Source organism: Herpailurus yagouaroundi, unplaced genomic scaffold (genome assembly GCF_014898765.1).
Source record: "Herpailurus yagouaroundi ecotype Mexico unplaced genomic scaffold, PumYag 202, whole genome shotgun sequence".
In the NCBI taxonomy this organism is placed as follows: domain Eukaryota; kingdom Metazoa; phylum Chordata; class Mammalia; order Carnivora; family Felidae; genus Herpailurus; species Herpailurus yagouaroundi.
In genome coordinates this window covers 8,253,198-8,267,470 of record NW_024412433.1, presented here as the reverse complement: position 1 = coordinate 8,267,470, position 14,273 = coordinate 8,253,198, and the positions used below count along the sequence as shown (strand labels likewise).

The 14,273-nt window shown below is 49.1% G+C and overlaps 1 long non-coding RNA gene and 1 pseudogene across 2 annotated transcripts in view; one reads left to right on the top strand and one right to left on the bottom strand.

The window, feature by feature from the left end:
- The first annotated feature begins 1,371 nt into the window (after positions 1-1,371).
- LOC121014261 (stromal membrane-associated protein 1-like) lies at positions 1,372-2,397 on the top strand (annotated as a pseudogene).
- A 2,069-nt stretch (positions 2,398-4,466) lies between these two features.
- Positions 4,467-14,273, bottom strand: part of LOC121014439 (uncharacterized) — a 13,330-nt gene continuing 3,523 nt past the window's right edge. The window contains exons 2-4 of one of the 2 annotated variants that reach the window (XR_005783217.1): positions 7,443-7,781; positions 6,570-6,656; positions 4,467-4,686 (exon numbers count right to left, since the gene is read on the bottom strand). This is a non-coding gene — a long non-coding RNA (uncharacterized LOC121014439). The remainder of the gene's footprint in view (positions 4,687-6,569; positions 6,657-7,442; positions 7,782-14,273) is intronic. The other variant, XR_005783216.1, reaches the window with a different exon arrangement.

The following is a 14,273-nucleotide window of genomic DNA, read 5'->3' as shown; positions in this document are numbered from 1 at the left end:
CGTCGGGCTCTGTGCTGACAGCTCAGAGCCTGGAGCCTGCTTCGGATTCTGTGTCTCCCCCTCTCTGTGCCCCTCCCCCTCTCATTCTCTTTCTCTCTCTCTCTCAAAAATAAACATTTAAATAAATAAAATTAAGTAAACAAACGAATAAATAAATAAATAAATAAATAAATAAATAAATAAATAAAATGCAGTTCTTTGGAGCACCTGGGTGGCTCCGTGGGTTGAGCATACAATTCTTGATTTCAGCTCAGGTCATGATCCCAGGATCATTCCTCCAATCCCAATCTAACCAACACAGCATTCATCCCCTTTCGTTCATCCCTCCCTGAGAGTGAGAAACGTGCCTTTTGTTATTTTCAGCATATTTATTGGTAGGGTCGACCCCCCCCAAGTGTGTAACCAGTCTTCCACGCTGCCACCCTTTGCGGACCCCTCCTCACCCTCTCTAAGCCTCTAAGTTGTCCCCGCTTCTCCCCACGTTTATCTGGGAGGCATACAGGACACCCTCCTCGCCGCACGCAGCCTCTCAGATAGAGGGGAACAGGCTTCGTCGCCAGGGATGAGAATTACAGCATTACCGGAGACAAATCTGGCAGCAGGTACCAAAATATAGAGATGTGTGTGTGTGTGTGTGTGTGTGTGTGTGTGTGTGTGTCTCTCTCTCTGGTCCTGCAACTCTACCTCTAAAAATGTATGAAAAAGAGTCCACCTGCGGTCCTGACGGCTCCAGGTACGTTCACCCCGCCCAGCTCCTGCCCGTGACCACCGCCGTCGCGGAAACTTCCCAGGGGTCCCCGCCCCGCTGCTGAGATGGCCACGTGCTCCTGCCATGAGGAGGGTCCAGGCTGAACGACAGCGCCAGCTCTTCCTGTCCAAGGTGCTGAGGGAGGAAGACAGCACACAGTGCGTGAACTGCAAGCTCAAAGGTCCTCCATGGGCTTCCTGGAATATTGGTGTGTTTGTTTGCATCAGATGTGCTGGAATCCATAGAAATCTTGGGGTTCATTTATCCAAGGTCAAGTCAGTCAACCTAGACGCAGTGGACACCAGGACAGATACAGGGCTTGCGAGATATGGGAAATACTAAAGCAAGACTATTCTATAAAGCCAATCTTCCAGAGAACTTTCGAAGACCACGGGTAGAGGGGCGCCTGGGTGTCTCAGTCGGTTGAACATCCACCTTCAGCTCAGGTCACGATCTCACAGTTTGTGGGTTCGGGCCCCGTGTCGGGCTCTGTGCTGACAGCTCAGAGCCTGGAGCCTGCTTCAGATTCTCTGTCCCCTTCTCTCCCTGCCCCTCACCAGCTCATACTCCGTCTCTCTCTCTGTCTCTCAAAAATAGATTAACATTAAAAAAAATTTGAAAATAAAAGTACCAGCGCTAAAAAAGTCGCAGAGCCCACTGCCAACCTTTTAGGACCTGATGGCGCTGCTGAGGCACCAGTGACCAATGGGAACACAACCGCGCTGCCAGCCCTGAGTGATGATCTGGACACCTTTGGACCAATGACTTCGAATCCCTTACCTCCAACCGTCTACGCCCCCAGCTCTGGGGACGTCCTCTATACCTGCAGCTGCCACTCTGTCTACGTTAATATCTGGGGTGCTCGATCTGTTCACTCAGCAAGCTACAAAATCAGAAGAGGTGGGGAAGAAGCAACACGCCAAAGACTCCATCTTCTCTCTGTGTGGTACAGGAACCGTTCGGCAGAAGAGTACTCCTGGTGTGCTTATGGGACCCACAAATATGCCCTTTGCCTCACGAGCACCGTCTGTCTTTCAAGGCTTTCCATCGACGGGCACGCCTGTGCCTCCACCTGCAGCTCCTGGTCTTCTAGGAAATGTGATGGGACAGGGCGCCAGCCTGATGGTGGGCATGCCCAGGCCCAGCGGGTCTATGGGAAACACATGAACCGGTGTGATGTCACTTCCTTCAAATGTGGTCGGCCCCCAAGGAGGAACCGTAGGACAGAGGGGCGCACCCTCGGGTGAGCTTGGCCTGCCGCGAGCTCAACGGCCCCAGCAGAACCTCTCGCAGATGAATCAGCAAATGGCTGGCACGGGTATCAGTAGTACGAACCCTGCAATGGGTTTTGGCCAGCCCCCAACACAACAGCAGGCTGGCCCGGAAGCTCATCCGTTCAGACTCTCGGCACACAGCTGTGGAAATGAAAACTGCAGGGCAAGTTACATCCAGAACCAGCCCCTGACATTCTTTGCTAAAACACATCTCGTTCCCATGTTTACTCATGTACTTTTTTTTTTCTTTTTCCCCGTTTGTTCATATTAAGAATTACCTGACTGGGGCACCTGGGTGGCTCAATCGGTTGAGCGTCCAGGTCATGAGCGTCGGCTCAGGTCATGATCCCCAGGGTCATGGGATCGAACCCCGCACTGGGCTCCGTGCTGAGTGTGGAACCTGATGAAGATTCTCTCTCTCTCTCTCTCTCTCTCTCTCTCTCTCTCTCTCCCTGCCTCTGCCCCTCCCCCACTTGTGCGTGCTCTCTCTCACAAATAAAAAAAAATTAAAAAGAATTATCTGATTGACCATGTTGGTCTGTACTGATTAAATGTGATGTGGGGGCACCTGGGTGGCTCAGTCCGTTAACCTCCTGACTCGACTTGGGCTCAGATCATGATCTCACATATTGTGACTGTGAGCCCCACAATGGCCTCTGCACTGACAGTGCAGGGTCTGCTTGGGATTCTCTCTCTCACCCTCTCTCTTTGCCCTTCCCCCACTCGCACATGCACTCTCTCCCTCTCTTAAAATAAATAAAGTTTAAAACATTGAGGGGCACCTGGGTGGCTCAGTCAGTTAAGCATCCAACTTCGGCTCAGGTCATGATCTCACGGTTCATGGTTTCGAGCCCCACATCAGGCTGTGTGCTGACAGCTCAGAGCCTGGAGCCTGCTTTGGATTCTGTGTCTCCCTCTCTCTCTGCCCCTCCCCCTGCTCTCGCTCTGTCTCTCTCTCTTTCAAGAATAAATTAACATTACAAAAAAATTTTTTAATTAAAAACATTGATGTGAAAAGCAAAAAAAAAGAATTGTAGCTCAAATACGGAGATGAGGTAAGAGGATACCAGGCACAGCCTTTCTGTAAAATAATGAATAATTGGAGACAAGCTCAGTTTTCTTTGCCTTAGCTCCTGAAGCAGGGCGGCTTACATGCCTCCCAAACCCATCTGCCTGGAGGACCAGATAATTGGTTGTTAATTGGCTTCCTCCCAGGGCTCTTAGCATCCTGCATTTTCTGGTTGTGTTTGTACGAGAATCCAGAGGGCTGTTGTGTGTCAGAGAAGGTCCTGGGGCAGAAAGTGGAGGGAGCAAGGCAGGCACTTGAGTCGGGACCCTTCCTCCGTAGGCACAGCTGAAATCAGAGTTAGGCCAAAGGGAGACCGGTCTTCAGCATGATGGTGTCTTCAGCATGTTCTGGTTTAGGCCAAAAGTCCCAGGGACTTAACACCCCAGGAGCAACCCTCCCACTGAGGGATGGGAGTGGGTGGGAAAATGTCTCATGCGGTAGGCGACTTCCAAGATGGCCTCCGATGACCCCTGTTTCCCGGGACTCACACCGTGTGTATTTCCTTTCCACACTGAAAATGGCTGAACTGTGTGATAGGATGTTACAGAAACGACAGTGTATGATATCCAAGGCTAGATCATAAAAGAATTGTAGCTCCTGCCTTTTTCCCTTTTGGATCTCTTGTTCTTGGCGGAAGCCAGCTGCCATGTTATGAGGATGCTCAAGCAATCCAGGGGAAGGTACACATAGGAAAGGTGCATAAGGACTCCTGTCAACAACCAACACTCCCTCGTCAGGCAAGTGAGACAGCCATGTGGCCATGTTGGAAGTGGATTCCCCGACACAGTCAAACCTTTTGATGATTCCAGCCTCATGAGAGACCCTAAGCAGAACCCTGAGCTAGAACCACCTAGTTGAGCTGCTCCTGGATTCCTGACCCTCGAAAACTGTGTGATATAGCAAACATTTATTGGTTTTTTTAGTGTTTATTTATTTTTGAGAGAGACAGAGAGCACGAGAAGGGGAGAGGCAGAGAGAGAGGGAGACACAGAATCCGAAGCAGGCTCCAGGCTCTGAGCTGTCAGCACAGAGCCCGACGCGGGGCTTGAACTCAAGCACCGCGAGATCCTGACCTGAGCTGAAGTTGGACACTTAGTGGACTGAGCCACCCAGGCACCCCAAATGTTTATTGTTTTAACCTGCTAAGTTTTGGAGTGATTTGTTGTGCATTAATAGCTAACTATATTCTCATACAGCCCTGTAGGAATGGAAAAATGGTGTAGTGACTTTGGAAAACAGTTTGCTGGTTCCTCAAATGATTAAACAGAGAGGTACCGTATAACCCAGCAATTCCACCCCTAAGTATACACCCAAAAGAAATGAAAACATATGTCCCCAGAAAAACTTGTGCATGAATGTTTACAGCAGGATGTATTCAGGATAGTCAAAAGGTGGAAACAACCCAAATGTCCATCAATGGACACATGGAAAAATAGAATGTGATACATTCATATAATGGAATATCATTTGGCGTATAATGGAATGAAGTAGAGATACATCCTGTAGCTTGAGTGAGCCTTGGAAAGTGAAAGAAGTCAGTCACAAAATCCACATGTTCTGTGACTCCACTCATACAAAATGTCCAGAAGGCAAGTCTATAAAGACAGAAAGTAGGTTAGTAGTTGCCTAGGCTGAGGTGGGGGATCGGGGTGATAACTAAAGGGTATGAGATTTCTCCTTAAGGTTATGAAAATATTCTAAAATTGGCTATGGGAATGGCTAACACACATTTGTCAGTAAACTAAAAATTACTGAATTGACTACTTTTAATGGATCTGTTATATGTATATGAGTTACATTTTAATAAAACTGTTTAAAAAGCTGGTAATGAAGGGGTGCCTGGCTGCCTCGGTTGACAGACCATGCAACTCTTGATCTCAGGGTTGTGAGTTCAAGCCCCACGTTGGGCGTGGAGCCTACTTTAAAAAAAAAAAATGCTGATAAGGGATACACCCCAGCTTCTTCCCCGCTGGTGAGACAACTCTGAGGCGTGTTCCACACAGTCTCTCAGAAGATGCCCTGTAGGACTGACCCCATTTCCCATGGCCGTATTATGCCTGTTAATATGCACTTTCTTTTCTCTCCTTTCTTCCCGGTCTCATTTCTCCACGCCGTGCTTTCTGGGACCACATCTCAAATAAACTTCTTCGCCCAGTTCTTGTCTCAAGGTTTGCTTCTGAGGGAACCAAACTAAAGCAATCATGTTCTTCAGGTTGGAGGTCAGGATGCCCTGGCATGGGGCTCATTCTGCACCCATCCTTAGAGAACCCAGATGGGAGGGTGGTGCCCACTGGCAGACTGTCCAGGGTGAAGGCTTGAACCAAAGTCCAGAACGGTCACAGAGCTGCCCCCCATCCTCCCCAGCATGCCTGGCATGAGCCTGGCACGATTTGCACACACACACACACACTTTTAGGCATGGGAGAATTAAACAACCCAGCCTGTCACCGCCCTTTACCCGAGTCAGGCTGTGTGGGACATGTTCATTTCCCCTTTGGCTTATTTTGCTGGTCTCTGTGGCTGGGCGTCATCTGACCACACAAACTACCAAGACAGAGAAACAGGAGGCTCTGAAGGGTTGTGTGGAACTCAGTCAGACCCTCTAATGGTGAACCAGAGGTATCTGATGGAGGGGGGGGAAAGATTGCACAGCTAAGACTTGACATTAAAGATACAGGAACATCCCTGGAGGCCCCCCGCCCCAGGCAGAGGGGCCAGCATGGTAAGGCACCTCCCTCACAGGTCACGCTGGCTGCAAACCTCACCAACTGTCGCCGAGCACAGGCTGACTGTCCAACAGGAGAGGGAAGACGCTTGGGCTCGACTCAGCTTTTCACAGCAGCCTCCAGGCCCAGACTGGGAAACGGGTGCCTGGAGTTTTATGCTTTCCCCGATTTAGTCCTGTTCAGCCGTGGTCAAATGCCATCATCTTCAACCAAAAGACAGCTGGTGGATGTTAATGCTTCCAGCATTCACACACAGGGTTACCCAAAGCAACAGAACTAAAGAGCTCCGATTGGCCCAAAGATTTCATAAGTTGGTCCTAGAATAAGGACTTTGATTTCACTTTTTACATATTTTACTGTGATGCTGAATTTCACGTGTCAGATTGGCTAGGCTATAGTATCCGGTTATTTATTCAAATGCTAATCTAAGTGTCGCCGTAAAGGTATTTTGTACACATGGTGAACATCTACAAGGAGTTGACTTTATTACTTTCCATGATGGAGGTGGGCTTCGCCCAATCAGTTGAAGGCAGCAGCTGCAAAAGCTGAGGCTTCCCAGAGAAGAGATTCTGCCTCACGATGGCACCATCAACTCCTACCTGAGTTTTCAGCCTGCCAGCCTGCCCTACGGATTTCAGAGTTGCCAGCCTTCCAGTCACATTAGCCAATTTCTTTAAAAGAGGGACAGAAAAGGTATATACCTCTCACCTATTGGTTTCGGTTTTCTGGAGAGCTATGACTGGTACATCTACCTCTAGAGGAAGGTAAGCCTGAGAGGCGCTGTGTTGTGGGGCATCACAAACAAAGAGTCCACCTTTCAGGGGGCATGAGCGTCTGTCCTGGGGGAGACAATGCCAAGGTCACAAGGAAGCAGGTAGGGGATTTGCAAAAACACGTCCTGTGGCTCTGCACCCATAAAATGCATCCTGCTGCTGGTTTAAGCAAATTGGCTAGAAAACATAACTCCCACAAAGCTATCCCAAGATAGTGCTGCAAACGGAAAATTACAGAAACCACTCAAAGGTCTCCCAAAATCCAGGTCCCGTAAGCCGGCTGCCACATAAATCAGAGCAGGTCACAGCACTGCCCTGATGAAAATCCTCCCGAGGATCTTACGATCAACCCGAGTTTAGCTCAGCCTGTAGCCCAGCCTTGCCCACTCCGGCCCCCTTCTCCTTCCCTTTGCTCTGCCGGTCCACTCTCTGCCACCTCAGGATCTTTGCATGTGCTATGGAACTCCTTTCTCCTGGCTCCTTGTTTGGTGCCTTCTCCTCCTTGAGGGCTCTGAGGTGGCCTTCCTGACCACACATTCTGACATACCCCCCTCCACCCCTAAAACCATCTTCTGCCCCCCTGTTCATGCCCTTCATGGAACTTACCACAGTCTGGGGGCACCTGGGTGGCTCAGTCGGTTAGGCGTCCGACTTCGGCTCAGGTCATTATCTCACGGTCCGTGAGTTCGAGCCCTGCGTCGGGCTCTGTGCTGACAGCTCAGAGCCTGGAGCCCGTTTCAGATTCTGTGTCTCCCTCTCTCTCTGCCCCTCCCCTGTTCATGCTCTGTCTCTCTCTGTCTCAAAAATAAATAAACGTTAAAAAAAATTAAAAAAAAAAAAAAAAGAACTTACCACAGTCTGGAATGATTTTGTTTCTTTTCGTGCTTATTGTCTGTGTCTGAAAGTTCCAGAAGAATGTGCCACACCATCTCATTCTCTTGTGCCTTCCCCACATCGGGTCATAGGAGGCCGCGCCCGATACATATTGAGTGAATAAATGATTCCTCAGCTCCTAAGCTCATCCACATTCAGGTCAGGGCCGCTTCCTGCCTTCCCACAGTGCCCTGGGCTGACCCATCATGTCTCTCGATGATGCACAGTAGAGCCGTGGCATCTAGCTATCCAGAAGGCTGGCCCCCATGCCTGGAGGGTGGAGGACTTGGATACTTGCACAGGGTTACAGGGTTGAGCCTAAAGAGAAAGTCGTGTTGTTTAACAAGGTGGAAATGAACTGAGCCCTGAAGAGTGTTCCTGGCAGAGAGAACAGCAAGGGGGGGGAAGGCCTCAGGGCAGCGTTTCCAAGGACTGACGGGAAGCCAGAGAACCAACCTCTAAGAGCCAGGAGGAAAGTGGCGGGAGCAGAGGGAGGGCAGGGCCTGAGGGCAGACTGAGATCCACAGGGGGATTTTCAGTAGGGAAAGGATATGGCCTGACACACACACACACACACACACACACACACACGCACGCACGCACGCTGAAAATCCAGATAATTCCTGGGCTGAGGGAATAAAGAGTAGGGGTGAGAAGGAGACTTTTTTAAAAAACATTTTTTTAATGTTTATTTATTTTTCAGAGAAAGATCACGCAAGCAGGGCAGAGAGAAAGGGAGACAGAGGATCCAAAGTAGGCTCTGAGCTGTCAGCACAGAGCTGGATGCGGGGCTTAAACTCACGAGTGGGGAGATCATGACCTGAGCCTAAGTCGGAGGCTCAACTGACGGAGCCACCCAGGCCTTCCGAGGCATTTTTTTAAACTATGGTATTAGCTAGGCTGCTAGCTATTTCTTTTCTCACTATGTACACGTATTGCCTTAAACTTTAAGCACACGATCACTCTGGCCGAGAGGTAGAGGCTGGACCGTAAGAGGCAGAGGCGATTGTGGTGGGGCCTATGTCAGACTGCAAACTGCCCGCCTGGTAGCCATTCTCTTCCCCCTCCTTTCCTCACTGACCGACCCGACTGTCTCCTCTCCCAAGTGACCATTCACACAGCGTGCGTCCGCCTAAAAGACTAAGTTTCCCAAAGAGCAGGTGTCACTGAGTACAAGTCGCTGAGTGGAACTTTTGAGGAAATTGTTAAAAGAGGGACAGGCAACTGAGAAGGGCCCTCTTCTGCTTTCCTTGGCTTTGACCCTTTATGACCTCCACTTCAGTGGGGTTACTTTCCACGGGGGTCCCTCATTCCTGAGTCATAGAAGCCAACCTACAGCTTTGCTTTCGCCGCTCAAGCCCCTGAGATTCATTGGTTATGATGATTTCTAGGCTTTCCGTGTAACTTCAGAACCCCTGCCCTTGGCTTTGAAGGTCAACAGCTGTCTCCCGATCTCCATGAGCCATTTCTGCTTCTCCTCCTGCTAACTTCACTGGTTTTACGTTCCCTCTGCATTCCTGGCACCTGGGAGTTTTCCTCTTTGAGTTTAAACCTGGCTAGGTATTCAAAAAATCATTTTACTGTATTTGAAAAAAAATTTTTTAATGTTTATTTTTGAGAAACAGAGAGGGACAGAGCACGAGTGGGGGTGGGGAGTGGGCAGAGAGAGAGGGAGACACAGAATCCGAAGCAGGTTCCAGGCTCCGAGCTGTCAGCACAGGGCTCCATGCGGAGCTCGAACCCACGAACTGTGAGATCATGACCTGAGCCGAAGTCAGACGCTTAACCGAGTCACCCAGATGCCCCTATTTTACTGTATTTTATTCAGCATGCCCATGTATATATAATCATTTCTTGCATCCTGTCTTATCTTCTTGTTCATCTATAGCACACAATTCGACAATTAATTACTTCAGCGTGTATATTGTCTCCCTAACTAAACGTAGACGCTCCCAGTTACATTCCTGCAAAATTCATATTGAAGTTGAAGTCCTAACCCCCCAGTTAGTGTGATTATATTTGAAGATAAGGTCTCTAAAGACATAGTCAAAGTTAGGGGTGCCTGGGTGGCTCAGTCGGTTAAGTGTCTGTCTTCAGCTCAGGTCATGACCTCAAGGTTCTTGAGTTCGAGCCCCACGTCAGGCTCTGTGCTGACAGGTTGGAGCCTGGAACCTGCTTTGGATTCTGTGTCTTCCTCTCTCTCTCTCTGCCCTTCACACACTTGCACCCTCCCTCTCTCTCTCTCTCTCTCTCAGAAATAAGTAGACATTAAAAAATTTTTAAAAAGTAGATTCTCATGAGAACAAAATGAAATGAAGGAAGACATTACAGATGGACAGGCACTGTTACCAAGTGCAGGGACAGCCCGGACACATGGCCAAAGTCTAGATTGGATGGAGTCTAGAGCAGCACCCCTCAGACTCTCTGCCATCTTGGTTTGCCCCTCCTCTGTGACCTCCTGAGTGACCCAGCTCCAAATCCAGTCCCTGGGGGGCTTCACCAGGCCCTGGGTGTCCATCTCGGTGGGTCCTAGACTTCCTAGGAGGTCACAGTCATCGTCATCTCCTAGGAACACACGCCCAACAGGGCACCCCAGCAAACATCCAAGCGCCCACAAAGCAAGCACAGAGGAGCAGGGGAGGCCACCTGGCTTCAAGCTGTGAGGTGCAGGGAGGTCACCTCCCAATGTATTTCTGAGGTGCTTCACTTAGGACGCAAGTGGTTTTCCCAGAAACTTCCCTTAAAAACACAGTTCTGGGGGCGCCTGGGTGGCTCAGTCGGTTAAGCTTCCGACTTCAGCTCAGGTCACGATCTCACGGTCCGTGAGTTCGAGCCCCGCGTCGGGCTCTGGGCTGATGGCTCAGAGCCCGGAGCCTGCTTCCAATTCTGTGTCTCCCTCTCTCTCTGCCCCTCCCCCGTTCATGCTCTGTGTCTCTCTGTCTCAAAAATAAATAAACGTTAAAAAAAAAAAACACAGTTCTGGGGGTTCCCATCTGACCCTGGGTGCTCTTGCCTCCCCTTGACCTGGAATCCCTTCCCTAAATCATCAGATTCCAGAATCCTCCCCTCCCAATGCAGAAGCGCCCTTCTGACTTGGGGCCTTCCCTTCTCTGACTCACATTCTTCCTCCTCCTCCTTCTGACCCCAGATTCTCCAACACTTATACAGCTCCCCAGCTGTGGACGAGGGTCCCCCACTCGCTGAGACCAAGAGGGCTCCTGCCCTCGCACCCAACACCCACAGGCTGTCCTGCGGCCTGGTGGCACTGGCAGTCTGTGGGCAGGGGCAGGAAAGGGAAGCTGGGAGGGACAGGGGAGGGACAGGGGAGCATCTCCGTGGGCATTCCCCAACCAGGGCGGTCACTGGACCAGCAGGGGAAGGGGGCTCGGCCAGATACCAGGAGGAGGACACAACTGTGTCTAGTGGAGCCCAGGTGTCAATCTTTGGTGTCCATCCGAGTCACCTCATTGGTGACTGCAACAATTCTGTTGACTCAGAATTTCTGAGCCAGCGGGGCCGAGGCGAGGCCCGGGAACGTGCATTTCTAACAAGGTCCCTGGTGAGGCGGTTGCTGTCTGTTAGGACTGGACTTTGAGAACCGCTGATGCCCATGGTCTGCTCCTCAGTTTGTGGCGTCTGTTAACCTGGGTTCCAGTCACAGCTCTGCCCCCTGCTGGCAAGTGGCCTCTTAGACAAAGAAATTCTTCGGCCCAAGTTTGTCTCCATCAGAGAGATAAATGGAATATTTACTTCCTGCTGTGGTTGTAAGGATTAAGTTGAAATAACTTGGGTAAATTATTTAGCACAGTTCCTGGCATAGAATACGACTGGGGACAAATCAATCCTTTTTCAGTTGGTTGTGGTGTGGGAATTTGGCTGGAAGGAAGCTGCTGTTTGGAAGGTTTTGTTTTTTCGTAAGCCTTAATGAATTACTTGACTTTAAGAAAAATAAATTTTTAAGTAGTCTCTATGCCCAACATGGGGCAAAACTCACGACCCCAAGATCAAGAGTTCCAGGCTCCACTGACTGAGCCAGACAGCCCCCCCGCCCATGAATTATTTGACTTTTAAGAAGATGGGGTGCTTGGGTAGCTCAGCCCCACTGACTTTGGCCTTGAACTCCTGATGGGGTGTATGTGACATGACCTACAGCAGAGATCTGAAGAGCCATTGCTCATTTTTACCCGTTCCCTAGCTCCTGTCCTCTGCCAGAAGTCTGATGAGTCCCTGGTGGGGGTTGGTCCTTCACTTGTATTCCAGAATGAAGAAGAATCACAGCCACAGCTGACCCACAGCCAAAAGGAGCCACGCCACAACCAAACTGTGAAGGAAATGTACAACAGGCATGGCTGCGAGCTGCTGAGATGTTAGGACACGTTACTGCAGCTAAACTTAGTGACAACTCAGTAAAACTATCCTAAGAGAGACATCTGGCTAAATAAAGCATGATGCGTCTATATGATGGGAATGTAGCTAGTAAATTTAAACATTTTTTAATGTTTATTTATTTTTGAGAGAGAGAGAGACAGAGACAGAGCGTGAGTGGGGGAGGGGCAGAGAGAGACGGAGACACAGAATCGGAAGCAGGCTCCAGGCTCCGAGCTGTCAGCACAGAGCCTGTCACAGGGTTCGAGCCCACAAGCCAAGAGATCATGACCTGAACCGGACTGACGTCCAACCGTCCAACCGACTGAGCCACCCAGGCGCCCCGCAGCTAGTAAATTTAAAGTTACATTTCATTTATTTTTTTAATGTTTATTTATTTTTGAGAAAGAGAGGTGGGGGCAGAGAGAGGGGGACGAGGATCTGAAGCTGGTTCTGCACTCACAGCACAGAGCCGGATATGGGGCTCAAACTCACAAACCATGAGATCGGGACTTGAGCTGACGTCGGACACTTAACGGACTGAGCCACCCAGGTGCCCCTTAAAGTTACATTTTAAGTTGCATTAACTTTAAATTCATATTTAAATGCATGCAGCTATTGAAATTACATGTAAGGATATAGGAAACAGCTAAAAGTGTCATTTTTTAGTAAGTAAACAAAGGCAAAATTTAAAACGGAAAGTACAGAGGGATCCCAATTTTGTAAATAAAAACATATCTTATAAAATATATATCTTGTATATATTGTATATGTTGGTTGAAGTAAGTTGGGTAGAAACTTTTCCTAGAAAAAAAGAATTGGGGTGAGGGGAAGACACCTAAAATATTTTAACCATAGTTATCTCACGATGGTGGATTAGGGGGGTGCTTGTTCTCCTTTTTACTTATCTAAACTTTCAACTTGCCTGTAAAAAACATGTCATGCTTTTATACTTTAGAAAAATAGTTATACTATACAGGTATGTTTCAAAGAATCAATAGCCTAGAGGCGCCTGGCTGGCTCAGTCGTAGAGTACAGGACTCTTGATCTTGGAGTTGTAAGTTCGAGACCCATGTTGGGTGTAGAGATTACTTAAAAATAAAATCTTGGGGCGCCTGGGTGGCTCAGTTGGTTAAGTGTCCCACTTCAGCTCAGGTCATGATCTCGCAGTTTGTGAGTTCGAGCCCCGCGTCGGGCTCTGTGCTGACAACTCAGAGCCTGGAGCCTGCTTCGGATTCTGTGTCTCCCTCTCTCTCTCTGCCCATCCCCTGCTCTCTCGCTCTCTCTCTCTCTCTTTCTCTCTCTCTCTCAAAAATAAATGTTAAAAAATGTAAAAATAAATCAATAAAATAAAAATAAAAACAAAAATTAATCAATTGAGGTGCCTGGGTGGCTCAGTCAGTTGAACATCCAACTCTTGATTTCTGCTCAGGTCATGATACTAGGGTCATGGGATCAAGCCCTGCATTGGGCTCCTCATTGAGTGTGGAGACAGCTTAAGATTCTCTCTCTCTTGGGGCATCTGGGTGGCTCAGTAGGTTGAGTGTCCGATTTTGGTTCAGATCATGATCTCACGGTTCATGAGATCTGCCCTGGCAGCATATAGCCTGATTGGGATTCTCTCTCCCCTCCTCTCTTTGCCCCTCCTCCACAATCTCTCTCTCTCTCTCTCTCTCTCTCTCTTTCTCTTAAAATAAATAAATAAACATTAAAAAAAAAAAAAAAGAAAGAAACAGTCACATGTTGTACCCACGGAGCCAGCCAGACACCCAGTAAATTTTGTGTTAACAAGCCTCCAGACTCAACTGCAATGCAAGCCAATTCTTATGTAATTATATGGAACTCTAATTTAAGGTAGGCTGTGGGTGACCTTCAGTGTATCTAATATGTTGTGAATGGGACCCCGAAATAAAATTTCCCCAGAAGTGGTGGTGGTTGCTAATGATTCGTTCTCCTGTCACTGGATACCTTGTGGAGTGACAGTGAACGTGCAGCTTTTAGGAGGCAGGGGTAGGAGTGGGAGGACTCCTTCTCAACTGCCACAATGGGGTCTGGGGCTCAGACCCTGACCCTGAGAGGGATCAGCCACAGAACCAGGATCCTGGATCAGGGGTGGCACCCTCCTGCAATGCTGAAGAATCAGCACTAGGGGACAGCCGAGAGCCGAGTCAGGCTGGGAGGGCGCCTGGGAGCTTCCCCGCATCCTCCGCTCTCCCTGCCAGTCTCCCGCCTGGGACCATCCCTACCACCAAGACAGTAGCTACAGCTTAGAAGATGGTGCCATTTTTCAAAAGGGAATCGCCTTGCAAGTAAACCTAAGTGTTTCACCGGCTCCTTCCAGTGGGATACTCAGAAATATTCAAGATAGGTCAGAGGGTTTTTTTAATTAAATTTTTAATGTTTTTATTTGTTTTTGACAGAGAGACAGAGTGGGGGGGGGGGGGG